Below are 18,400 nucleotides of genomic sequence, written 5' to 3'. Positions count from 1 at the left end.
TGCCCTGATAGATACATGTTTTGACCATCGTGATTAGACATAGTAATAAGCTAGATCTCTTCGAAAACTTTATAATAACACGTATCTATGGTGTAGTGGTTATCACGTCCGCTTTACACGCGGAAGGTCTCAGGTTCGAGCCCTGATAGATACATGTTTTAACCATCGTGATTAGACATAGTAATAAGCTAGATCTCTTCGAAAACTTTATAATAACACGTATCTATGGTGTAGTGGTTATCACGTCCGTTTTACACGCGGAAGGTCCCAGGTTCGAGCCCTGGTAGATACATGTTTTGATCATCGTGATTATACATAATAGGAAGGTAGATCTCTTAGAAAACTCACAATAACCAAGTATCTATGGTGTAGTGGTTATCACGTCCGCCTAAAACGCGGAAGGTCCCGGTTTCGAGCCCTGGTAGATACATGTTTTGACCATCGTGATTAGACATAATAATAAGGTAGATCTCTTCGAAAACTTTATATTAACACGTATCTATGGTGTATTGGTTATCACGTCCGCCTTGCACGTGGAAGGTCCCAGGTTCGAGCCCTGGAAGACACATGTTTTGACCATCGTGATTAGACATAATAATAAGGTAGATCTCTTCGAAAACTTTATAATAACACGTATCTATGGTGTAGTGGTTATCACGTCCGTTTTACACGCGGAAGGTCCCGGTTTCGAGCCCTGGTAGATACATGTTTTGACCCTCGTGATTAGACATAATAATAAGGTAGATCTCTTCGAAAACTCACAATAACCAAGTATCTATGGTGTAGTGGTTATCACGTCCGCCTAACACGCGAAAGGTCCCAGGTTCGAGCCCTGGTAGATTCATGCTTTGACCATCGTGATTAGACATAATAATAAGCTAGATCTCTTCTAAAACTTTATATTAACACGCACCTATGGTGTAGTGGTTATCACGTCCGCCTAACACGCGGAAGGTCCCAGGTTTGAGCCCTGGTAGATACATGTTTTGACCATCGTGATTAGACATAATAATAAGGTAGATCTCTTCGAAAACTCACAATAACCAAGTATCTATGGTGTAGTGGTTAGCACGTCCGCCTAACACGCGGAAGGTCCCAGGTTCGTGCCCTGATAGATACATGTTTTGACCATCGTGATTAGACATAGTAATAAGCTAGATCTCTTCGAAAACTTTATAATAACACGTATCTATGGTGTAGTGGTTATCACGTCCGCTTTACACGCGGAAGGTCTCAGGTTCGAGCCCTAATAGATACATGTTTTGACCATCGTGATTAGACATAGTAATAAGCTAGATCTCTTCGAAAACTTTATAATAACACGTATCTATGGTGTAGTGGTTATCACGTCCGCCTTGCACGTGGAAGGTCCCAGGTTCGAGCCCTGGTAGATACATGTTTTGACCATCGTGATTAGACATAATAATAAGCTAGATCTTTCGAAAACTTTATAATAACACGTATCTATGGTGTAGTGGTTATCACGTCCGTTTTACACGCGGAAGGTCCCAGGTTCGAGCCCTGGTAGATACATGTTTTGATCATCGTGATTATACATAATAGGAAGGTAGATCTCTTAGAAAACTCACAATAACCAAGTATCTATGGTGTAGTGGTTATCACGTCCGCCTAAAACGCGGAAGGTCCCGGTTTCGAGCCCTGGTAGATACATGTTTTGACCATCGTGATTAGACATAATAATAAGGTAGATCTCTTCGAAAACTTTATATTAACACGTATCTATGGTGTATTGGTTATCACGTCCGCCTTGCACGTGGAAGGTCCCAGGTTCGAGCCCTGGAAGACACATGTTTTGACCATCGTGATTAGACATAATAATAAGGTAGATCTCTTCGAAAACTTTATAATAACACGTATCTATGGTGTAGTGGTTATCACGTCCGTTTTACACGCGGAAGGTCCCGGTTTCGAGCCCTGGTAGATACATGTTTTGACCCTCGTGATTAGACATAATAATAAGGTAGATCTCTTCGAAAACTCACAATAACCAAGTATCTATGGTGTAGTGGTTATCACGTCCGCCTAACACGCGAAAGGTCCCAGGTTCGAGCCCTGGTAGATTCATGCTTTGACCATCGTGATTAGACATAATAATAAGCTAGATCTCTTCTAAAACTTTATATTAACACGCACCTATGGTGTAGTGGTTATCACGTCCGCCTAACACGCGGAAGGTCCCAGGTTTGAGCCCTGGTAGATACATGTTTTGACCATCGTGATTAGACATAGTAATAAGCTAGATCTCTTCGAAAACTTTATAATAACACGTATCTATGGTGTAGTGGTTATCACGTCCGCTTTACACGCGGAAGGTCTCAGGTTCGAGCCCTGATAGATACATGTTTTGACCATCGTGATTAGACATAATAATAAGGTAGATCTCTTCGAAAACTCACAATAACCAAGTATCTATGGTGTAGTGGTTAGCACGTCCGCCTAACACGCGGAAGGTCCCAGGTTCGTGCCCTGATAGATACATGTTTTGACCATCGTGATTAGACATAGTAATAAGCTAGATCTCTTCGAAAACTTTATAATAACACGTATCTATGGTGTAGTGGTTATCACGTCCGCTTTACACGCGGAAGGTCTCAGGTTCGAGCCCTGATAGATACATGTTTTGACCATCGTGATTAGACATAGTAATAAGCTAGATCTCTTCGAAAACTTTATAATAACACGTATCTATGGTGTAGTGGTTATCACGTCCGCCTTGCACGTGGAAGGTCCCAGGTTCGAGCCCTGGTAGATACATGTTTTGACCATCGTGATTAGACATAATAATAAGGTAGATCTCTTCGAAAACTTTATAATAACACGTATCTATGGTGTAGTGGTTATCACGTCCGCTTTACACGCGGAAGGTCACGGTTTCGAGCCCTGGTAGATACATGTTTTGACCCTCGTGATTAGACATAATAATAAGGTAGATCTCTTCGAAAACTCACAATAACCAAGTATCTATGGTGTAGTGGTTATCACGTCCGCCTAACACGCGGAAGGTCCCAGGTTCGAGCCCTGGTAGATTCATGCTTTGACCATCGTGATTAGACATAATAATAAGCTAGATCTCTTCTAAAACTTTATATTAACACGCACCTATGGTGTAGTGGTTATCACGTCCGCCTAACACGCGGAAGGTCCCAGGTTCGAGCCCTGGTAGATACATGTTTTGACCATCGTGATAAGACATAATAAAAAGGTAGATCTCTTCGAAAACTCAGAATAACCAAGTATCTATGGTGTAGTGGTTATCACGTCCGCCTAAAACGCGGAAGGTGTCAGGTTCGAGCCCTGATAGATACATGTTTTGACCATCGTGATTAGACATAGTAATAAGCTAGATCTCTTCGAAAACTTAAATTATCACGTATCTATAGTGTAGTGGTTATCACGTCCGCTTTACACGCGGAAGGTCCCAGGTTTGAGCCCTGGTAGTTACATGTTTGGATCATCGTGATTATACATAATAATAAGGTAGATCTCTTAGAAAACTCACAATAACCAAGTATCTATGGTGTAGTGGTTATCACGTCCGCCTAAAACGCGGAAGGTGTCAGGTTCGAGCCCTGATAGATACATGTTTTGACCATCGTGATAAGACATAGTAATAAGCTACATCTCTTCGAAAACCTAAATTAACACGTATCTATGGTGTAGTGGTTATCACGTCCGTTTTACACGCGGAAGGTCCCAGGTTCGAGCCCTGGTAGATACATGTTTTGATCATCGTGATTATACATAATAGGAAGGTAGATCTCTTAGAAAACTCACAATAACCAAGTATCTATGGTGTAGTGGTTATCACGTCCGCCTAAAACGCGGAAGGTCCCGGTTTCGAGCCCTGGTAGATACATGTTTTGACCATCGTGATTAGACATAATAATAAGGTAGATCTCTTCGAAAACTTTATATTAACACGTATCTATGGTGTATTGGTTATCACGTCCGCCTTGCACGTGGAAGGTCCCAGGTTCGAGCCCTGGAAGACACATGTTTTGACCATCGTGATTAGACATAATAATAAGGTAGATCTCTTCGAAAACTTTATAATAACACGTATCTATGGTGTAGTGGTTATCACGTCCGTTTTACACGCGGAAGGTCCCGGTTTCGAGCCCTGGTAGATACATGTTTTGACCCTCGTGATTAGACATAATAATAAGGTAGATCTCTTCGAAAACTCACAATAACCAAGTATCTATGGTGTAGTGGTTATCACGTCCGCCTAACACGCGAAAGGTCCCAGGTTCGAGCCCTGGTAGATTCATGCTTTGACCATCGTGATTAGACATAATAATAAGCTAGATCTCTTCTAAAACTTTATATTAACACGCACCTATGGTGTAGTGGTTATCACGTCCGCCTAACACGCGGAAGGTCCCAGGTTTGAGCCCTGGTAGATACATGTTTTGACCATCGTGATTAGACATAGTAATAAGCTAGATCTCTTCGAAAACTTTATAATAACACGTATCTATGGTGTAGTGGTTATCACGTCCGCTTTACACGCGGAAGGTCTCAGGTTCGAGCCCTGATAGATACATGTTTTGACCATCGTGATTAGACATAATAATAAGGTAGATCTCTTCGAAAACTCACAATAACCAAGTATCTATGGTGTAGTGGTTAGCACGTCCGCCTAACACGCGGAAGGTCCCAGGTTCGTGCCCTGATAGATACATGTTTTGACCATCGTGATTAGACATAGTAATAAGCTAGATCTCTTCGAAAACTTTATAATAACACGTATCTATGGTGTAGTGGTTATCACGTCCGCTTTACACGCGGAAGGTCTCAGGTTCGAGCCCTGATAGATACATGTTTTGACCATCGTGATTAGACATAGTAATAAGCTAGATCTCTTCGAAAACTTTATAATAACACGTATCTATGGTGTAGTGGTTATCACGTCCGCCTTGCACGTGGAAGGTCCCAGGTTCGAGCCCTGGTAGATACATGTTTTGACCATCGTGATTAGACATAATAATAAGGTAGATCTCTTCGAAAACTTTATAATAACACGTATCTATGGTGTAGTGGTTATCACGTCCGCTTTACACGCGGAAGGTCACGGTTTCGAGCCCTGGTAGATACATGTTTTGACCCTCGTGATTAGACATAATAATAAGGTAGATCTCTTCGAAAACTCACAATAACCAAGTATCTATGGTGTAGTGGTTATCACGTCCGCCTAACACGCGGAAGGTCCCAGGTTCGAGCCCTGGTAGATTCATGCTTTGACCATCGTGATTAGACATAATAATAAGCTAGATCTCTTCTAAAACTTTATATTAACACGCACCTATGGTGTAGTGGTTATCACGTCCGCCTAACACGCGGAAGGTCCCAGGTTCGAGCCCTGGTAGATACATGTTTTGACCATCGTGATAAGACATAATAAAAAGGTAGATCTCTTCGAAAACTCAGAATAACCAAGTATCTATGGTGTAGTGGTTATCACGTCCGCCTAAAACGCGGAAGGTGTCAGGTTCGAGCCCTGATAGATACATGTTTTGACCATCGTGATTAGACATAGTAATAAGCTAGATCTCTTCGAAAACTTAAATTATCACGTATCTATAGTGTAGTGGTTATCACGTCCGCTTTACACGCGGAAGGTCCCAGGTTTGAGCCCTGGTAGATACATGTTTTGACCATCGTGATTAGACATAATAATAAGGTAGATCTCTTCGAAAACTCACAATAACCAAGTATCTATGGTGTAGTGGTTATCACGTCCGCCTAACACGCGGAAGTTCCCAGGTCCGTGCCCTGATAGGTACATGTTTTGACCATCGTGATTAGACATAGTAATAAGCTAGATCTCTTCGAAAACTTTATAATAACACGTATGTATGGTGTAGTGGTTATCACGTCCGCTTTACACGCGGAAGGTCTCAGGTTCGAGCCCTGATAGATACATGTTTTGACCATCGTGATTAGACATAGTAATAAGCTAGATCTCTTCGAAAACTTTATAATAACACGTATCTATGGTGTAGTGGTTATCACGTCCGTTTTACACGCGGAAGGTCCCAGGTTCGAGCCCTGGTAGATACATGTTTTGATCATCGTGATTATACATAATAGGAAGGTAGATCTTTTAGAAAACTCACAATAACCAAGTATCTATGGTGTAGTGGTTATCACGTCCGCCTAAAACGCGGAAGGTCCCGGTTTCGAGCCCTGGTAGATACATGTTTTGACCATCGTGATTAGACATAATAATAAGGTAGATCTCTTCGAAAACTTTATATTAACACGTATCTATGGTGTATTGGTTATCACGTGCGCCTTGCACGTGGAAGGTCCCAGGTTCGATTCCTGGTAGACACATGTTTTGACCATCGTGATTAGACATAATAATAAGGTAGATATCTTCGAAAACTTTATAATAACACGTATCTATGGTGTAGTGGTTATCACGTCCGTTTTACACGCGGAAGGTCCCGGTTTCGAGCCCTGGTAGATACATGTTTTGACCCTCGTGATTAGACATAATAATAAGGTAGATCTCTTCGAAAACTCACAATAACCAAGTATCTATGGTGTAGTGGTTATCACGTCCGCCTAACACGCGGAAGGTCCCAGGTTCGAGCCCTGGTAGATTCATGCTTTGACCATCGTGATTAGACATAATAATAAGCTAGATCTCTTCTAAAACTTTATATTAACACGCACCTATGGTGTAGTGGTTATCACGTCCGCCTAACACGCGGGAGGTCCCAGGTTCGAGCCCTGGTAGATACATGTTTTGACCATCGTGATAAGACATAATAAAAAGGTAGATCTCTTAGAAAACTCAGAATAACCAAGTATCTATGGTGTAGTGGTTATCACGTCCGCCTAAAACGCGGAAGGTGTCAGGTTCGAGCCCTGATAGATACATGTTTTGACCATCGTGATTAGACATAGTAATAAGCTAGATCTCTTCGAAAACTTAAATTAACACGTATCTATAGTGTAGTGGTTATCACGTCCGCTTTACACGCGGAAGGTCCCAGGTTTGAGCCCTGGTAGATACATGTTTTGACCATCGTGATTAGACATAATAATAAGGTAGATCTCTTCGAAAACTCACAATAACCAAGTATCTATGGTGTAGTGGTTATCACGTCCGCCTAACACGCGGAAGTTCCCAGGTCCGTGCCCTGATAGATACATGTTTTGACCATCGTGATTAGACATAGTAATAAGCTAGATCTCTTCGAAAACTTTATAATAACACGTATCTATGGTGTAGTGGTTATCACGTCCGCTTTACACGCGGAAGGTCTCAGGTTCGAGCCCTGATAGATACATGTTTTGACCATCGTGATTAGACATAGTAATAAGCTAGATCTCTTCGAAAACTTTATAATAACACGTATCTATGGTGTAGTGGTTATCACGTCCGTTTTACACGCGGAAGGTCCCAGGTTCGAGCCCTGGTAGATACATGTTTTGATCATCGTGATTATACATAATAGGAAGGTAGATCTTTTAGAAAACTCACAATAACCAAGTATCTATGGTGTAGTGGTTATCACGTCCGCCTAACACGCGGAAGGTCCCAGGTTCGAGCCCTGGTAGATTCATGCTTTGACCATCGTGATTAGACATAATAATAAGCTAGATCTCTTCTAAAACTTTATATTAACAGGCACCTATGGTGTAGTGGTTATCACGTCCGCCTAACACGCGGAAGGTCCCAGGTTTGAGCCCTGGTAGATACATGTTTTGACCATCGTGATTAGACATAATAATAAGGTAGATCTCTTCGAAAACTCACAATAACCAAGTATCTATGGTGTAGTGGTTAGCACGTCCGCCTAACACGCGGAAGGTCCCAGGTTCGTGCCCTGATAGATACATGTTTTGACCATCGTGATTAGACATAGTAATAAGCTAGATCTCTTCGAAAACTTTATAATAACACGTATCTATGGTGTAGTGGTTATCACGTCCGCTTTACACGCGGAAGGTCTCAGGTTCGAGCCCTGATAGATACATGTTTTGACCATCGTGATTAGACATAGTAATAAGCTAGATCTCTTCGAAAACTTTATAATAACACGTATCTATGGTGTAGTGGTTATCACGTCCGCTTTACACGCGGAAGGTCCCAGGTTCGAGCCCTGGTAGATACATGTTTTGATCATCGTGATTATACATAATAATAAGGTAGATCTCTTAGAAAACTCACAATATCCAAGTATCTATGGTGTAGTGGTTATCACGTCCGCCTAAAACGCCGAAGGTCCCGGTTTCGAGCCCTGGTAGATACATGTTTTGACCATCGTGATTAGACATAATAATAAGGTAGATCTCTTCGAAAACTTTATATTAACACGTATCTATGGTGTATTGGTTATCACGTCCGCCTTGCACGTGGAAGGTCCCAGGTTCGAGCCCTGGAAGACACATGTTTTGACCATCGTGATTAGACATAATAATAAGGTAGATCTCTTCGAAAACTTTATAATAACACGTATCTATGGTGTAGTGGTTATCACGTCCGTTTTACACGCGGAAGGTCCCGGTTTCGAGCCCTGGTAGATACATGTTTTGACCCTCGTGATTAGACATAATAATAAGGTAGATCTCTTCGAAAACTCACAATAACCAAGTATCTATGGTGTAGTGGTTATCACGTCCGCCTAACACGCGAAAGGTCCCAGGTTCGAGCCCTGGTAGATTCATGCTTTGACCATCGTGATTAGACATAATAATAAGCTAGATCTCTTCTAAAACTTTATATTAACACGCACCTATGGTGTAGTGGTTATCACGTCCGCCTAACACGCGGAAGGTCCCAGGTTTGAGCCCTGGTAGATACATGTTTTGACCATCGTGATTAGACATAATAATAAGGTAGATCTCTTCGAAAACTCACAATAACCAAGTATCTATGGTGTAGTGGTTAGCACGTCCGCCTAACACGCGGAAGGTCCCAGGTTCGTGCCCTGATAGATACATGTTTTGACCATCGTGATTAGACATAGTAATAAGCTAGATCTCTTCGAAAACTTTATAATAACACGTATCTATGGTGTAGTGGTTATCACGTCCGCTTTACACGCGGAAGGTCTCAGGTTCGAGCCCTGATAGATACATGTTTTGACCATCGTGATTAGACATAGTAATAAGCTAGATCTCTTCGAAAACTTTATAATAACACGTATCTATGGTGTAGTGGTTATCACGTCCGCCTTGCACGTGGAAGGTCCCAGGTTCGAGCCCTGGTAGATACATGTTTTGACCATCGTGATTAGACATAATAATAAGGTAGATCTCTTCGAAAACTTTATAATAACACGTATCTATGGTGTAGTGGTTATCACGTCCGCTTTACACGCGGAAGGTCACGGTTTCGAGCCCTGGTAGATACATGTTTTGACCCTCGTGATTAGACATAATAATAAGGTAGATCTCTTCGAAAACTCACAATAACCAAGTATCTATGGTGTAGTGGTTATCACGTCCGCCTAACACGCGGAAGTTCCCAGGTCCGTGCCCTGATAGATACATGTTTTGACCATCGTGATTAGACATAGTAATAAGCTAGATCTCTTCGAAAACTTTATAATAACACGTATGTATGGTGTAGTGGTTATCACGTCCGCTTTACACGCGGAAGGTCTCAGGTTCGAGCCCTGATAGATACATGTTTTGACCATCGTGATTAGACATAGTAATAAGCTAGATCTCTTCGAAAACTTTATAATAACACGTATCTATGGTGTAGTGGTTATCACGTCCGTTTTACACGCGGAAGGTCCCAGGTTCGAGCCCTGGTAGATACATGTTTTGATCATCGTGATTATACATAATAGGAAGGTAGATCTTTTAGAAAACTCACAATAACCAAGTATCTATGGTGTAGTGGTTATCACGTCCGCCTAAAACGCGGAAGGTCCCGGTTTCGAGCCCTGGTAGATACATGTTTTGACCATCGTGATTAGACATAATAATAAGGTAGATCTCTTCGAAAACTTTATATTAACACGTATCTATGGTGTATTGGTTATCACGTGCGCCTTGCACGTGGAAGGTCCCAGGTTCGATTCCTGGTAGACACATGTTTTGACCATCGTGATTAGACATAATAATAAGGTAGATATCTTCGAAAACTTTATAATAACACGTATCTATGGTGTAGTGGTTATCACGTCCGTTTTACACGCGGAAGGTCCCGGTTTCGAGCCCTGGTAGATACATGTTTTGACCCTCGTGATTAGACATAATAATAAGGTAGATCTCTTCGAAAACTCACAATAACCAAGTATCTATGGTGTAGTGGTTATCACGTCCGCCTAACACGCGGAAGGTCCCAGGTTCGAGCCCTGGTAGATTCATGCTTTGACCATCGTGATTAGACATAATAATAAGCTAGATCTCTTCTAAAACTTTATATTAACACGCACCTATGGTGTAGTGGTTATCACGTCCGCCTAACACGCGGGAGGTCCCAGGTTCGAGCCCTGGTAGATACATGTTTTGACCATCGTGATAAGACATAATAAAAAGGTAGATCTCTTAGAAAACTCAGAATAACCAAGTATCTATGGTGTAGTGGTTATCACGTCCGCCTAAAACGCGGAAGGTGTCAGGTTCGAGCCCTGATAGATACATGTTTTGACCATCGTGATTAGACATAGTAATAAGCTAGATCTCTTCGAAAACTTAAATAAACACGTATCTATAGTGTAGTGGTTATCACGTCCGCTTTACACGCGGAAGGTCCCAGGTTTGAGCCCTGGTAGATACATGTTTTGACCATCGTGATTAGACATAATAATAAGGTAGATCTCTTCGAAAACTCACAATAACCAAGTATCTATGGTGTAGTGGTTATCACGTCCGCCTAACACGCGGAAGTTCCCAGGTCCGTGCCCTGATAGATACATGTTTTGACCATCGTGATTAGACATAGTAATAAGCTAGATCTCTTCGAAAACTTTATAATAACACGTATCTATGGTGTAGTGGTTATCACGTCCGCTTTACACGCGGAAGGTCTCAGGTTCGAGCCCTGATAGATACATGTTTTGACCATCGTGATTAGACATAGTAATAAGCTAGATCTCTTCGAAAACTTTATAATAACACGTATCTATGGTGTAGTGGTTATCACGTCCGTTTTACACGCGGAAGGTCCCAGGTTCGAGCCCTGGTAGATACATGTTTTGATCATCGTGATTATACATAATAGGAAGGTAGATCTTTTAGAAAACTCACAATAACCAAGTATCTATGGTGTAGTGGTTATCACGTCCGCCTAACACGCGGAAGGTCCCAGGTTCGAGCCCTGGTAGATTCATGCTTTGACCATCGTGATTAGACATAATAATAAGCTAGATCTCTTCTAAAACTTTATATTAACAGGCACCTATGGTGTAGTGGTTATCACGTCCGCCTAACACGCGGAAGGTCCCAGGTTTGAGCCCTGGTAGATACATGTTTTGACCATCGTGATTAGACATAATAATAAGGTAGATCTCTTCGAAAACTCACAATAACCAAGTATCTATGGTGTAGTGGTTAGCACGTCCGCCTAACACGCGGAAGGTCCCAGGTTCGTGCCCTGATAGATACATGTTTTGACCATCGTGATTAGACATAGTAATAAGCTAGATCTCTTCGAAAACTTTATAATAACACGTATCTATGGTGTAGTGGTTATCACGTCCGCTTTACACGCGGAAGGTCTCAGGTTCGAGCCCTGATAGATACATGTTTTGACCATCGTGATTAGACATAGTAATAAGCTAGATCTCTTCGAAAACTTTATAATAACACGTATCTATGGTGTAGTGGTTATCACGTCCGCTTTACACGCGGAAGGTCCCAGGTTCGAGCCCTGGTAGATACATGTTTTGATCATCGTGATTATACATAATAATAAGGTAGATCTCTTAGAAAACTCACAATATCCAAGTATCTATGGTGTAGTGGTTATCACGTCCGCCTAAAACGCCGAAGGTCCCGGTTTCGAGCCCTGGTAGATACATGTTTTGACCATCGTGATTAGACATAATAATAAGGTAGATCTCTTCGAAAACTTTATATTAACACGTATCTATGGTGTATTGGTTATCACGTCCGCCTTGCACGTGGAAGGTCCCAGGTTCGAGCCCTGGAAGACACATGTTTTGACCATCGTGATTAGACATAATAATAAGGTAGATCTCTTCGAAAACTTTATAATAACACGTATCTATGGTGTAGTGGTTATCACGTCCGTTTTACACGCGGAAGGTCCCGGTTTCGAGCCCTGGTAGATACATGTTTTGACCCTCGTGATTAGACATAATAATAAGGTAGATCTCTTCGAAAACTCACAATAACCAAGTATCTATGGTGTAGTGGTTATCACGTCCGCCTAACACGCGAAAGGTCCCAGGTTCGAGCCCTGGTAGATTCATGCTTTGACCATCGTGATTAGACATAATAATAAGCTAGATCTCTTCTAAAACTTTATATTAACACGCACCTATGGTGTAGTGGTTATCACGTCCGCCTAACACGCGGAAGGTCCCAGGTTTGAACCCTGGTAGATACATGTTTTGACCATCGTGATTAGACATAATAATAAGGTAGATCTCTTCGAAAATTCACAATAACCAAGTATCTATGGTGTAGTGGTTAGCACGTCCGCCTAACACGCGGAAGGTCCCAGGTTCGTGCCCTGATAGATACATGTTTTGACCATCGTGATTAGACATAGTAATAAGCTAGATCTCTTCGAAAACTTTATAATAACACGTATCTATGGTGTAGTGGTTATCACGTCCGCTTTACACGCGGAAGGTCTCAGGTTCGAGCCCTGATAGATACATGTTTTGACCATCGTGATTAGACATAGTAATAAGCTAGATCTCTTCGAAAACTTTATAATAACACGTATCTATGGTGTAGTGGTTATCACGTCCGCCTTGCACGTGGAAGGTCCCAGGTTCGAGCCCTGGGAGATACATGTTTTGACCATCGTGATTAGACATAATAATAAGGTAGATCTCTTCGAAAACTCTATAATAACACGTATCTATGGTGTAGTGGTTATCACGTCCGCTTTACACGCGGAAGGTCACGGTTTCGAGCCCTGGTAGATACATGTTTTGACCCTCGTGATTAGACATAATAATAAGGTAGATCTCTTCGAAAACTCACAATAACCAAGTATCTATGGTGTAGTGGTTATCACGTCCGCCTAACACGCGGAAGGTCCCAGGTTCGAGCCCTGGTAGATTCATGCTTTGACCATCGTGATTAGACATAATAATAAGCTAGATCTCTTCTAAAACTTTATATTAACACGCACCTATGGTGTAGTGGTTATCACGTCCGCCTAACACGCGGAAGGTCCCAGGTTCGAGCCCTGGTAGATACATGTTTTGACCATCGTGATAAGACATAATAAAAAGGTAGATCTCTTCGAAAACTCAGAATAACCAAGTATCTATGGTGTAGTGGTTATCACGTCCGCCTAAAACGCGGAAGGTGTCAGGTTCGAGCCCTGATAGATACATGTTTTGACCATCGTGATTAGACATAGTAATAAGCTAGATCTCTTCGAAAACTTAAATTAACACGTATCTATAGTGTAGTGGTTATCACGTCCGCTTTACACGCGGAAGGTCCCAGGTTTGAGCCCTGGTAGATACATGTTTTGACCATCGTGATTAGACATAATAATAAGGTAGATCTCTTCGAAAACTCACAATAACCAAGTATCTATGGTGTAGTGGTTATCACGTCCGCCTAACACGCGGAAGTTCCCAGGTCCGTGCCCTGATAGATACATGTTTTGATCATCGTGATTATACATAATAATAAGGTAGATCTCTTAGAAAACTCACAATATCCAAGTATCTATGGTGTAGTGGTTATCACGTCCGCCTAAAACGCGGAAGGTCCCGGTTTCGAGCCCTGGTAGATACATGTTTTGACCATCGTGATTAGACATAATAATAAGGTAGATCTCTTCGAAAACTTTATATTAACACGTATCTATGGTGTATTGGTTATCACGTCCGCCTTGCACGTGGAAGGTCCCAGGTTCGATTCCTGGTAGACACATGTTTTGACCATCGTGATTAGACATAATAATAAGGTAGATATCTTCGAAAACTTTATAATAACACGTATCTATGGTGTAGTGGTTTTCACGTCCGTTTTACACGCGGAAGGTCCCGGTTTCGAGCCCTGGTAGATACATGTTTTGACCCTCGTGATTAGACATAATAATAAGGTAGATCTCTTCGAAAACTCACAATAACCAAGTATCTATGGTGTAGTGGTTATCACGTCCGCCTAACACGCGGAAGGTCCCAGGTTCGAGCCCTGGTAGATTCATGCTTTGACCATCGTGATTAGACATAATAATAAGCTAGATCTCTTCTAAAACTTTATATTAACACGCACCTATGGTGTAGTGGTTATCACGTCCGCCTAACACGCGGGAGGTCCCAGGTTCGAGCCCTGGTAGATACATGTTTTGACCATCGTGATAAGACATAATAAAAAGGTAGATCTCTTAGAAAACTCAGAATAACCAAGTATCTATGGTGTAGTGGTTATCACGTCCGCCTAAAACGCGGAAGGTGTCAGGTTCGAGCCCTGATAGATACATGTTTTGACCATCGTGATTAGACATAGTAATAAGCTAGATCTCTTCGAAAACTTAAATTAACACGTATCTATAGTGTAGTGGTTATCACGTCCGCTTTACACGCGGAAGGTCCCAGGTTTGAGCCCTGGTAGATACATGTTTTGACCATCGTGATTAGACATAATAATAAGGTAGATCTCTTCGAAAACTCACAATAACCAAGTATCTATGGTGTAGTGGTTATCACGTCCGCCTAACACGCGGAAGTTCCCAGGTCCGTGCCCTGATAGATACATGTTTTGACCATCGTGATTAGACATAGTAATAAGCTAGATCTCTTCGAAAACTTTATAATAACACGTATCTATGGTGTAGTGGTTATCACGTCCGCTTTACACGCGGAAGGTCTCAGGTTCGAGCCCTGATAGATACATGTTTTGACCATCGTGATTAGACATAGTAATAAGCTAGATCTCTTCGAAAACTTTATAATAACACGTATCTATGGTGTAGTGGTTATCACGTCCGTTTTACACGCGGAAGGTCCCAGGTTCGAGCCCTGGTAGATACATGTTTTGATCATCGTGATTATACATAATAGGAAGGTAGATCTTTTAGAAAACTCACAATAACCAAGTATCTATGGTGTAGTGGTTATCACGTCCGCCTAAAACGCGGAAGGTCCCGGTTTCGAGCCCTGGTAGATACATGTTTTGACCATCGTGATTAGACATAATAATAAGGTAGATCTCTTCGAAAACTTTATATTAACACGTATCTATGGTGTATTGGTTATCACGTCCGCCTTGCACGTGGAAGGTCCCAGGTTCGAGCCCTGGTAGACACATGTTTTGACCATCGTGATTAGACATAATAATAAGGTAGATATCTTCGAAAACTTTATAATAACACGTATCTATGGTGTAGTGGTTATCACGTCCGTTTTACACGCGGAAGGTCCCGGTTTCGAGCCCTGGTAGATACATGTTTTGACCCTCGTGATTAGACATAATAATAAGGTAGATCTCTTCGAAAACTCACAATAACCAAGTATCTATGGTGTAGTGGTTATCACGTCCGCCTAACACGCGGAAGGTCCCAGGTTCGAGCCCTGGTAGATTCATGCTTTGACCATCGTGATTAGACATAATAATAAGCTAGATCTCTTCTAAAACTTTATATTAACACGCACCTATGGTGTAGTGGTTATCACGTCCGCCTAACACGCGGGAGGTCCCAGGTTCGAGCCCTGGTAGATACATGTTTTGACCATCGTGATAAGACATAATAAAAAGGTAGATCTCTTAGAAAACTCAGAATAACCAAGTATCTATGGTGTAGTGGTTATCACGTCCGCCTAAAACGCGGAAGGTGTCAGGTTCGAGCCCTGATAGAAACATGTTTTGACCATCGTGATTAGACATAGTAATAAGCTAGATCTCTTCGAAAACTTAAATTAACACGTATCTATAGTGTAGTGGTTATCACGTCCGCTTTACACGCGGAAGGTCCCAGGTTTGAGCCCTGGTAGATACATGTTTTGACCATCGTGATTAGACATAATAATAAGGTAGATCTCTTCGAAAACTCACAATAACCAAGTATCTATGGTGTAGTGGTTATCACGTCCGCCTAACACGCGGAAGGTCCCAGGTTCGTGCCCTGATAGATACATGTTTTGACCATCGTGATTAGACATAGTAATAAGCTAGATCTCTTCGAAAACTTTATAATAACACGTATCTATGGTGTAGTGGTTATCACGTCCGCTTTACACGCGGAAGGTCTCAGGTTCGAGCCCTGATAGATACATGTTTTGACCATCGTGATTAGACATAGTAATAAGCTAGATCTCTTCGAAAACTTTATAATAACACGTATCTATGGTGTAGTGGTTATCACGTCCGCTTTACACGCGGAAGGTCCCAGGTTCGAGCCCTGGTAGATACATGTTTTGATCATCGTGATTATACATAATAATAAGGTAGATCTCTTAGAAAACTCACAATAACCAAGTATCTATGGTGTAGTGGTTATCACGTCCGCCTAAAACGCCGAAAGTCCCGGTTTCGAGCCCTGGTAGATACATGTTTTGACCATCGTGATTAGACATAATAATAAGGTAGATCTCTTCGAAAACTTTATATTAACACGTATCTATGGTGTATTGGTTATCACGTCCGCCTTGCACGTGGAAGGTCCCAGGTTCGAGCCCTGGTAGACACATGTTTTGACCATCGTGATTAGACATAATAATAAGGTAGATCTCTTCGAAAACTTTATAATAACACGTATCTATGGTGTAGTGGTTATCACGTCCGTTTTACACGCGGAAGGTCCCGGTTTTGAGCCCTGGTAGATACATGTTTTGACCCTCGTGATTAGACATAATAATAAGCTAGATCTCTTCGAAAACTTTATAATAACACGTATCTATGGTGTAGTGGTTATCACGTCCGCTTTACACGCGGAAGGTCTCAGGTTCGAGCCCTGATAGATACATGTTTTGACCATCGTGATTAGACATAGTAATAAGCTAGATCTCTTCGAAAACTTTATAATAACACGTATCTATGGTGTAGTGGTTATCACGTCCGCTTTACACGCGGAAGGTCCCAGGTTCGAGCCCTGGTAGATACATGTTTTGATCATCGTGATTATACATAATAATAAGGTAGATCTCTTAGAAAACTCACAATAACCAAGTATCTATGGTGTAGTGGTTATCACGTCCGCCTAAAACGCCGAAAGTCCCGGTTTCGAGCCCTGGTAGATACATGTTTTGACCATCGTGATTAGACATAATAATAAGGTAGATCTCTTCGAAAACTTTATATTAACACGTATCTATGGTGTATTGGTTATCACGTCCGCCTTGCACGTGGAAGGTCCCAGGTTCGAGCCCTGGTAGATACATGTTTTGACCATCGTGATTAGACATAATAATAAGGTAGATCTCTTCGAAAACTTTATAATAACACGTATCTATGGTGTAGTGGTTATCACGTCCGCTTTACACGCGGAAGGTCACGGTTTCGAGCCCTGGTAGATACATGTTTTGACCCTCGTGATTAGACATAATAATAAGCTAGATCTCTTTTAAAACTTTATATTAACACGCACCTATGGTGTAGTGGTTATCACGTCCGCCTAACACGCGGAAGGTCCCAGGTTCGAGCCCTGGTAGATACATGTTTTGACCATCGTGATAAGACATAATAAAAAGGTAGATCTCTTCGAAAACTCAGAATAACCAAGTATCTATGGTGTAGTGGTTATCACGTCCGCCTAAAACGCGGAAGGTGTCAGGTTCGAGCCCTGATAGATACATGTTTTGACCATCGTGATTAGACATAGGAATAAGCTAGATCTCTTCGAAAACTTAAATTAACACGTATCTATAGTGTAGTGGTTATCACGTCCGCTTTACACGCGGAAGGTCCCAGGTTTGAGCCCTGGTAGATACATGTTTTGACCATCGTGATTAGACATAATAATAAGGTAGATCTCTTGGAAAACTCACAATAACCAAGTATCTATGGTGTAGTGGTTATCACGTCCGCGTAACACGCGGAAGGTCCCAGGTTCGTGCCCTGATAGAAACATGTTTTGACCATCGTGATTAGAAATAGTAATAAGCTAGATCTCTTCGAAAACTTTATAATAACACGTATCTATGGTGTATTGGTTATCACGTCCGCCTTGCACGTGGAAGGTCCCAGGTTCGAGCCCTGGTAGATACATGTTTTGACCATCGTGATTAGACATAATAATAAGGTAGAT

At 41.8% G+C, this 18,400-nt stretch overlaps 78 non-coding genes across 78 annotated transcripts; all 78 read left to right on the top strand.

The window, feature by feature from the left end:
• The first annotated feature begins 81 nt into the window (after positions 1–81).
• Positions 82–154, top strand: TRNAV-UAC (transfer RNA valine (anticodon UAC)). The gene has a single exon. It is a non-coding gene; the product is annotated as a tRNA-Val (tRNA).
• A 65-nt stretch (positions 155–219) lies between these two features.
• On the top strand, positions 220–292 carry TRNAV-UAC (transfer RNA valine (anticodon UAC)). The gene has a single exon. It is a non-coding gene; the product is annotated as a tRNA-Val (tRNA).
• A 65-nt stretch (positions 293–357) lies between these two features.
• On the top strand, positions 358–430 carry TRNAF-AAA (transfer RNA phenylalanine (anticodon AAA)). Its single transcript has one exon. It is a non-coding gene; the product is annotated as a tRNA-Phe (tRNA).
• An 893-nt stretch (positions 431–1,323) lies between these two features.
• Positions 1,324–1,396, top strand: TRNAA-UGC (transfer RNA alanine (anticodon UGC)). Its single transcript has one exon. It is a non-coding gene; the product is annotated as a tRNA-Ala (tRNA).
• A 64-nt stretch (positions 1,397–1,460) lies between these two features.
• Positions 1,461–1,533, top strand: TRNAV-UAC (transfer RNA valine (anticodon UAC)). Its single transcript has one exon. It is a non-coding gene; the product is annotated as a tRNA-Val (tRNA).
• A 65-nt stretch (positions 1,534–1,598) lies between these two features.
• On the top strand, positions 1,599–1,671 carry TRNAF-AAA (transfer RNA phenylalanine (anticodon AAA)). The gene has a single exon. It is a non-coding gene; the product is annotated as a tRNA-Phe (tRNA).
• Positions 1,672–2,288: 617 nt separating this feature from the next.
• TRNAV-UAC (transfer RNA valine (anticodon UAC)) lies at positions 2,289–2,361 on the top strand. The gene has a single exon. It is a non-coding gene; the product is annotated as a tRNA-Val (tRNA).
• Positions 2,362–2,564: 203 nt separating this feature from the next.
• Positions 2,565–2,637, top strand: TRNAV-UAC (transfer RNA valine (anticodon UAC)). The gene has a single exon. It is a non-coding gene; the product is annotated as a tRNA-Val (tRNA).
• A 65-nt stretch (positions 2,638–2,702) lies between these two features.
• Positions 2,703–2,775, top strand: TRNAA-UGC (transfer RNA alanine (anticodon UGC)). The gene has a single exon. It is a non-coding gene; the product is annotated as a tRNA-Ala (tRNA).
• A 203-nt stretch (positions 2,776–2,978) lies between these two features.
• On the top strand, positions 2,979–3,051 carry TRNAV-AAC (transfer RNA valine (anticodon AAC)). Its single transcript has one exon. It is a non-coding gene; the product is annotated as a tRNA-Val (tRNA).
• Positions 3,052–3,116: 65 nt separating this feature from the next.
• Positions 3,117–3,189, top strand: TRNAV-AAC (transfer RNA valine (anticodon AAC)). The gene has a single exon. It is a non-coding gene; the product is annotated as a tRNA-Val (tRNA).
• Positions 3,190–3,254: 65 nt separating this feature from the next.
• TRNAF-AAA (transfer RNA phenylalanine (anticodon AAA)) lies at positions 3,255–3,327 on the top strand. Its single transcript has one exon. It is a non-coding gene; the product is annotated as a tRNA-Phe (tRNA).
• Positions 3,328–3,529: 202 nt separating this feature from the next.
• On the top strand, positions 3,530–3,602 carry TRNAF-AAA (transfer RNA phenylalanine (anticodon AAA)). Its single transcript has one exon. It is a non-coding gene; the product is annotated as a tRNA-Phe (tRNA).
• Positions 3,603–3,666: 64 nt separating this feature from the next.
• Positions 3,667–3,739, top strand: TRNAV-UAC (transfer RNA valine (anticodon UAC)). Its single transcript has one exon. It is a non-coding gene; the product is annotated as a tRNA-Val (tRNA).
• Positions 3,740–3,804: 65 nt separating this feature from the next.
• Positions 3,805–3,877, top strand: TRNAF-AAA (transfer RNA phenylalanine (anticodon AAA)). The gene has a single exon. It is a non-coding gene; the product is annotated as a tRNA-Phe (tRNA).
• A 617-nt stretch (positions 3,878–4,494) lies between these two features.
• Positions 4,495–4,567, top strand: TRNAV-UAC (transfer RNA valine (anticodon UAC)). Its single transcript has one exon. It is a non-coding gene; the product is annotated as a tRNA-Val (tRNA).
• A 203-nt stretch (positions 4,568–4,770) lies between these two features.
• TRNAV-UAC (transfer RNA valine (anticodon UAC)) lies at positions 4,771–4,843 on the top strand. The gene has a single exon. It is a non-coding gene; the product is annotated as a tRNA-Val (tRNA).
• Positions 4,844–4,908: 65 nt separating this feature from the next.
• TRNAA-UGC (transfer RNA alanine (anticodon UGC)) lies at positions 4,909–4,981 on the top strand. Its single transcript has one exon. It is a non-coding gene; the product is annotated as a tRNA-Ala (tRNA).
• A 203-nt stretch (positions 4,982–5,184) lies between these two features.
• Positions 5,185–5,257, top strand: TRNAV-AAC (transfer RNA valine (anticodon AAC)). Its single transcript has one exon. It is a non-coding gene; the product is annotated as a tRNA-Val (tRNA).
• A 65-nt stretch (positions 5,258–5,322) lies between these two features.
• Positions 5,323–5,395, top strand: TRNAV-AAC (transfer RNA valine (anticodon AAC)). The gene has a single exon. It is a non-coding gene; the product is annotated as a tRNA-Val (tRNA).
• A 65-nt stretch (positions 5,396–5,460) lies between these two features.
• Positions 5,461–5,533, top strand: TRNAF-AAA (transfer RNA phenylalanine (anticodon AAA)). Its single transcript has one exon. It is a non-coding gene; the product is annotated as a tRNA-Phe (tRNA).
• Positions 5,534–5,597: 64 nt separating this feature from the next.
• TRNAV-UAC (transfer RNA valine (anticodon UAC)) lies at positions 5,598–5,670 on the top strand. Its single transcript has one exon. It is a non-coding gene; the product is annotated as a tRNA-Val (tRNA).
• A 341-nt stretch (positions 5,671–6,011) lies between these two features.
• Positions 6,012–6,084, top strand: TRNAV-UAC (transfer RNA valine (anticodon UAC)). Its single transcript has one exon. It is a non-coding gene; the product is annotated as a tRNA-Val (tRNA).
• A 65-nt stretch (positions 6,085–6,149) lies between these two features.
• TRNAF-AAA (transfer RNA phenylalanine (anticodon AAA)) lies at positions 6,150–6,222 on the top strand. The gene has a single exon. It is a non-coding gene; the product is annotated as a tRNA-Phe (tRNA).
• Positions 6,223–6,563: 341 nt separating this feature from the next.
• Positions 6,564–6,636, top strand: TRNAV-AAC (transfer RNA valine (anticodon AAC)). The gene has a single exon. It is a non-coding gene; the product is annotated as a tRNA-Val (tRNA).
• Positions 6,637–6,701: 65 nt separating this feature from the next.
• On the top strand, positions 6,702–6,774 carry TRNAV-AAC (transfer RNA valine (anticodon AAC)). Its single transcript has one exon. It is a non-coding gene; the product is annotated as a tRNA-Val (tRNA).
• Positions 6,775–6,839: 65 nt separating this feature from the next.
• On the top strand, positions 6,840–6,912 carry TRNAF-AAA (transfer RNA phenylalanine (anticodon AAA)). Its single transcript has one exon. It is a non-coding gene; the product is annotated as a tRNA-Phe (tRNA).
• Positions 6,913–6,976: 64 nt separating this feature from the next.
• Positions 6,977–7,049, top strand: TRNAV-UAC (transfer RNA valine (anticodon UAC)). Its single transcript has one exon. It is a non-coding gene; the product is annotated as a tRNA-Val (tRNA).
• A 203-nt stretch (positions 7,050–7,252) lies between these two features.
• Positions 7,253–7,325, top strand: TRNAV-UAC (transfer RNA valine (anticodon UAC)). The gene has a single exon. It is a non-coding gene; the product is annotated as a tRNA-Val (tRNA).
• Positions 7,326–7,390: 65 nt separating this feature from the next.
• Positions 7,391–7,463, top strand: TRNAV-UAC (transfer RNA valine (anticodon UAC)). The gene has a single exon. It is a non-coding gene; the product is annotated as a tRNA-Val (tRNA).
• A 65-nt stretch (positions 7,464–7,528) lies between these two features.
• TRNAV-AAC (transfer RNA valine (anticodon AAC)) lies at positions 7,529–7,601 on the top strand. Its single transcript has one exon. It is a non-coding gene; the product is annotated as a tRNA-Val (tRNA).
• A 341-nt stretch (positions 7,602–7,942) lies between these two features.
• TRNAV-UAC (transfer RNA valine (anticodon UAC)) lies at positions 7,943–8,015 on the top strand. The gene has a single exon. It is a non-coding gene; the product is annotated as a tRNA-Val (tRNA).
• Positions 8,016–8,080: 65 nt separating this feature from the next.
• Positions 8,081–8,153, top strand: TRNAV-UAC (transfer RNA valine (anticodon UAC)). The gene has a single exon. It is a non-coding gene; the product is annotated as a tRNA-Val (tRNA).
• A 65-nt stretch (positions 8,154–8,218) lies between these two features.
• TRNAF-AAA (transfer RNA phenylalanine (anticodon AAA)) lies at positions 8,219–8,291 on the top strand. Its single transcript has one exon. It is a non-coding gene; the product is annotated as a tRNA-Phe (tRNA).
• A 755-nt stretch (positions 8,292–9,046) lies between these two features.
• Positions 9,047–9,119, top strand: TRNAV-UAC (transfer RNA valine (anticodon UAC)). The gene has a single exon. It is a non-coding gene; the product is annotated as a tRNA-Val (tRNA).
• A 65-nt stretch (positions 9,120–9,184) lies between these two features.
• On the top strand, positions 9,185–9,257 carry TRNAA-UGC (transfer RNA alanine (anticodon UGC)). The gene has a single exon. It is a non-coding gene; the product is annotated as a tRNA-Ala (tRNA).
• A 479-nt stretch (positions 9,258–9,736) lies between these two features.
• On the top strand, positions 9,737–9,809 carry TRNAV-UAC (transfer RNA valine (anticodon UAC)). The gene has a single exon. It is a non-coding gene; the product is annotated as a tRNA-Val (tRNA).
• Positions 9,810–9,874: 65 nt separating this feature from the next.
• TRNAF-AAA (transfer RNA phenylalanine (anticodon AAA)) lies at positions 9,875–9,947 on the top strand. The gene has a single exon. It is a non-coding gene; the product is annotated as a tRNA-Phe (tRNA).
• A 341-nt stretch (positions 9,948–10,288) lies between these two features.
• TRNAV-AAC (transfer RNA valine (anticodon AAC)) lies at positions 10,289–10,361 on the top strand. The gene has a single exon. It is a non-coding gene; the product is annotated as a tRNA-Val (tRNA).
• A 65-nt stretch (positions 10,362–10,426) lies between these two features.
• On the top strand, positions 10,427–10,499 carry TRNAV-AAC (transfer RNA valine (anticodon AAC)). The gene has a single exon. It is a non-coding gene; the product is annotated as a tRNA-Val (tRNA).
• Positions 10,500–10,564: 65 nt separating this feature from the next.
• TRNAF-AAA (transfer RNA phenylalanine (anticodon AAA)) lies at positions 10,565–10,637 on the top strand. Its single transcript has one exon. It is a non-coding gene; the product is annotated as a tRNA-Phe (tRNA).
• A 64-nt stretch (positions 10,638–10,701) lies between these two features.
• Positions 10,702–10,774, top strand: TRNAV-UAC (transfer RNA valine (anticodon UAC)). The gene has a single exon. It is a non-coding gene; the product is annotated as a tRNA-Val (tRNA).
• Positions 10,775–10,977: 203 nt separating this feature from the next.
• On the top strand, positions 10,978–11,050 carry TRNAV-UAC (transfer RNA valine (anticodon UAC)). Its single transcript has one exon. It is a non-coding gene; the product is annotated as a tRNA-Val (tRNA).
• A 65-nt stretch (positions 11,051–11,115) lies between these two features.
• TRNAV-UAC (transfer RNA valine (anticodon UAC)) lies at positions 11,116–11,188 on the top strand. Its single transcript has one exon. It is a non-coding gene; the product is annotated as a tRNA-Val (tRNA).
• Positions 11,189–11,253: 65 nt separating this feature from the next.
• On the top strand, positions 11,254–11,326 carry TRNAV-AAC (transfer RNA valine (anticodon AAC)). The gene has a single exon. It is a non-coding gene; the product is annotated as a tRNA-Val (tRNA).
• Positions 11,327–11,667: 341 nt separating this feature from the next.
• TRNAV-UAC (transfer RNA valine (anticodon UAC)) lies at positions 11,668–11,740 on the top strand. The gene has a single exon. It is a non-coding gene; the product is annotated as a tRNA-Val (tRNA).
• A 65-nt stretch (positions 11,741–11,805) lies between these two features.
• On the top strand, positions 11,806–11,878 carry TRNAV-UAC (transfer RNA valine (anticodon UAC)). Its single transcript has one exon. It is a non-coding gene; the product is annotated as a tRNA-Val (tRNA).
• Positions 11,879–11,943: 65 nt separating this feature from the next.
• On the top strand, positions 11,944–12,016 carry TRNAF-AAA (transfer RNA phenylalanine (anticodon AAA)). The gene has a single exon. It is a non-coding gene; the product is annotated as a tRNA-Phe (tRNA).
• A 755-nt stretch (positions 12,017–12,771) lies between these two features.
• TRNAV-UAC (transfer RNA valine (anticodon UAC)) lies at positions 12,772–12,844 on the top strand. Its single transcript has one exon. It is a non-coding gene; the product is annotated as a tRNA-Val (tRNA).
• Positions 12,845–12,909: 65 nt separating this feature from the next.
• TRNAA-UGC (transfer RNA alanine (anticodon UGC)) lies at positions 12,910–12,982 on the top strand. Its single transcript has one exon. It is a non-coding gene; the product is annotated as a tRNA-Ala (tRNA).
• Positions 12,983–13,185: 203 nt separating this feature from the next.
• On the top strand, positions 13,186–13,258 carry TRNAV-AAC (transfer RNA valine (anticodon AAC)). The gene has a single exon. It is a non-coding gene; the product is annotated as a tRNA-Val (tRNA).
• Positions 13,259–13,323: 65 nt separating this feature from the next.
• Positions 13,324–13,396, top strand: TRNAV-AAC (transfer RNA valine (anticodon AAC)). Its single transcript has one exon. It is a non-coding gene; the product is annotated as a tRNA-Val (tRNA).
• A 65-nt stretch (positions 13,397–13,461) lies between these two features.
• On the top strand, positions 13,462–13,534 carry TRNAF-AAA (transfer RNA phenylalanine (anticodon AAA)). Its single transcript has one exon. It is a non-coding gene; the product is annotated as a tRNA-Phe (tRNA).
• A 64-nt stretch (positions 13,535–13,598) lies between these two features.
• On the top strand, positions 13,599–13,671 carry TRNAV-UAC (transfer RNA valine (anticodon UAC)). The gene has a single exon. It is a non-coding gene; the product is annotated as a tRNA-Val (tRNA).
• Positions 13,672–13,874: 203 nt separating this feature from the next.
• On the top strand, positions 13,875–13,947 carry TRNAF-AAA (transfer RNA phenylalanine (anticodon AAA)). The gene has a single exon. It is a non-coding gene; the product is annotated as a tRNA-Phe (tRNA).
• Positions 13,948–14,012: 65 nt separating this feature from the next.
• Positions 14,013–14,085, top strand: TRNAA-UGC (transfer RNA alanine (anticodon UGC)). Its single transcript has one exon. It is a non-coding gene; the product is annotated as a tRNA-Ala (tRNA).
• Positions 14,086–14,288: 203 nt separating this feature from the next.
• TRNAV-AAC (transfer RNA valine (anticodon AAC)) lies at positions 14,289–14,361 on the top strand. Its single transcript has one exon. It is a non-coding gene; the product is annotated as a tRNA-Val (tRNA).
• Positions 14,362–14,426: 65 nt separating this feature from the next.
• TRNAV-AAC (transfer RNA valine (anticodon AAC)) lies at positions 14,427–14,499 on the top strand. Its single transcript has one exon. It is a non-coding gene; the product is annotated as a tRNA-Val (tRNA).
• A 65-nt stretch (positions 14,500–14,564) lies between these two features.
• Positions 14,565–14,637, top strand: TRNAF-AAA (transfer RNA phenylalanine (anticodon AAA)). Its single transcript has one exon. It is a non-coding gene; the product is annotated as a tRNA-Phe (tRNA).
• A 64-nt stretch (positions 14,638–14,701) lies between these two features.
• On the top strand, positions 14,702–14,774 carry TRNAV-UAC (transfer RNA valine (anticodon UAC)). Its single transcript has one exon. It is a non-coding gene; the product is annotated as a tRNA-Val (tRNA).
• A 203-nt stretch (positions 14,775–14,977) lies between these two features.
• Positions 14,978–15,050, top strand: TRNAV-UAC (transfer RNA valine (anticodon UAC)). The gene has a single exon. It is a non-coding gene; the product is annotated as a tRNA-Val (tRNA).
• Positions 15,051–15,115: 65 nt separating this feature from the next.
• TRNAV-UAC (transfer RNA valine (anticodon UAC)) lies at positions 15,116–15,188 on the top strand. Its single transcript has one exon. It is a non-coding gene; the product is annotated as a tRNA-Val (tRNA).
• A 65-nt stretch (positions 15,189–15,253) lies between these two features.
• Positions 15,254–15,326, top strand: TRNAF-AAA (transfer RNA phenylalanine (anticodon AAA)). Its single transcript has one exon. It is a non-coding gene; the product is annotated as a tRNA-Phe (tRNA).
• A 65-nt stretch (positions 15,327–15,391) lies between these two features.
• TRNAA-UGC (transfer RNA alanine (anticodon UGC)) lies at positions 15,392–15,464 on the top strand. The gene has a single exon. It is a non-coding gene; the product is annotated as a tRNA-Ala (tRNA).
• A 203-nt stretch (positions 15,465–15,667) lies between these two features.
• TRNAV-AAC (transfer RNA valine (anticodon AAC)) lies at positions 15,668–15,740 on the top strand. The gene has a single exon. It is a non-coding gene; the product is annotated as a tRNA-Val (tRNA).
• A 65-nt stretch (positions 15,741–15,805) lies between these two features.
• TRNAV-AAC (transfer RNA valine (anticodon AAC)) lies at positions 15,806–15,878 on the top strand. Its single transcript has one exon. It is a non-coding gene; the product is annotated as a tRNA-Val (tRNA).
• Positions 15,879–15,943: 65 nt separating this feature from the next.
• On the top strand, positions 15,944–16,016 carry TRNAF-AAA (transfer RNA phenylalanine (anticodon AAA)). The gene has a single exon. It is a non-coding gene; the product is annotated as a tRNA-Phe (tRNA).
• Positions 16,017–16,080: 64 nt separating this feature from the next.
• On the top strand, positions 16,081–16,153 carry TRNAV-UAC (transfer RNA valine (anticodon UAC)). Its single transcript has one exon. It is a non-coding gene; the product is annotated as a tRNA-Val (tRNA).
• A 203-nt stretch (positions 16,154–16,356) lies between these two features.
• TRNAV-UAC (transfer RNA valine (anticodon UAC)) lies at positions 16,357–16,429 on the top strand. The gene has a single exon. It is a non-coding gene; the product is annotated as a tRNA-Val (tRNA).
• A 65-nt stretch (positions 16,430–16,494) lies between these two features.
• On the top strand, positions 16,495–16,567 carry TRNAV-UAC (transfer RNA valine (anticodon UAC)). The gene has a single exon. It is a non-coding gene; the product is annotated as a tRNA-Val (tRNA).
• A 203-nt stretch (positions 16,568–16,770) lies between these two features.
• TRNAA-UGC (transfer RNA alanine (anticodon UGC)) lies at positions 16,771–16,843 on the top strand. The gene has a single exon. It is a non-coding gene; the product is annotated as a tRNA-Ala (tRNA).
• A 203-nt stretch (positions 16,844–17,046) lies between these two features.
• TRNAV-UAC (transfer RNA valine (anticodon UAC)) lies at positions 17,047–17,119 on the top strand. Its single transcript has one exon. It is a non-coding gene; the product is annotated as a tRNA-Val (tRNA).
• A 65-nt stretch (positions 17,120–17,184) lies between these two features.
• Positions 17,185–17,257, top strand: TRNAV-UAC (transfer RNA valine (anticodon UAC)). The gene has a single exon. It is a non-coding gene; the product is annotated as a tRNA-Val (tRNA).
• Positions 17,258–17,460: 203 nt separating this feature from the next.
• On the top strand, positions 17,461–17,533 carry TRNAA-UGC (transfer RNA alanine (anticodon UGC)). Its single transcript has one exon. It is a non-coding gene; the product is annotated as a tRNA-Ala (tRNA).
• Positions 17,534–17,736: 203 nt separating this feature from the next.
• Positions 17,737–17,809, top strand: TRNAV-AAC (transfer RNA valine (anticodon AAC)). Its single transcript has one exon. It is a non-coding gene; the product is annotated as a tRNA-Val (tRNA).
• Positions 17,810–17,874: 65 nt separating this feature from the next.
• TRNAF-AAA (transfer RNA phenylalanine (anticodon AAA)) lies at positions 17,875–17,947 on the top strand. Its single transcript has one exon. It is a non-coding gene; the product is annotated as a tRNA-Phe (tRNA).
• A 64-nt stretch (positions 17,948–18,011) lies between these two features.
• TRNAV-UAC (transfer RNA valine (anticodon UAC)) lies at positions 18,012–18,084 on the top strand. The gene has a single exon. It is a non-coding gene; the product is annotated as a tRNA-Val (tRNA).
• Positions 18,085–18,287: 203 nt separating this feature from the next.
• Positions 18,288–18,360, top strand: TRNAA-UGC (transfer RNA alanine (anticodon UGC)). Its single transcript has one exon. It is a non-coding gene; the product is annotated as a tRNA-Ala (tRNA).
• Positions 18,361–18,400: the final 40 nt, after the last annotated feature.

The sequence above is a fragment of the Phalangium opilio genome, unplaced genomic scaffold (genome assembly GCF_054372755.1).
Source record: "Phalangium opilio isolate 3A_F unplaced genomic scaffold, DU_Popi_V2 ptg000046l_1, whole genome shotgun sequence".
Lineage (NCBI taxonomy): Eukaryota > Metazoa > Arthropoda > Arachnida > Opiliones > Phalangiidae > Phalangium > Phalangium opilio.
Note: the sequence above shows the minus strand (reverse complement) of the source record. Positions and strands in the feature narration are given on the sequence as shown.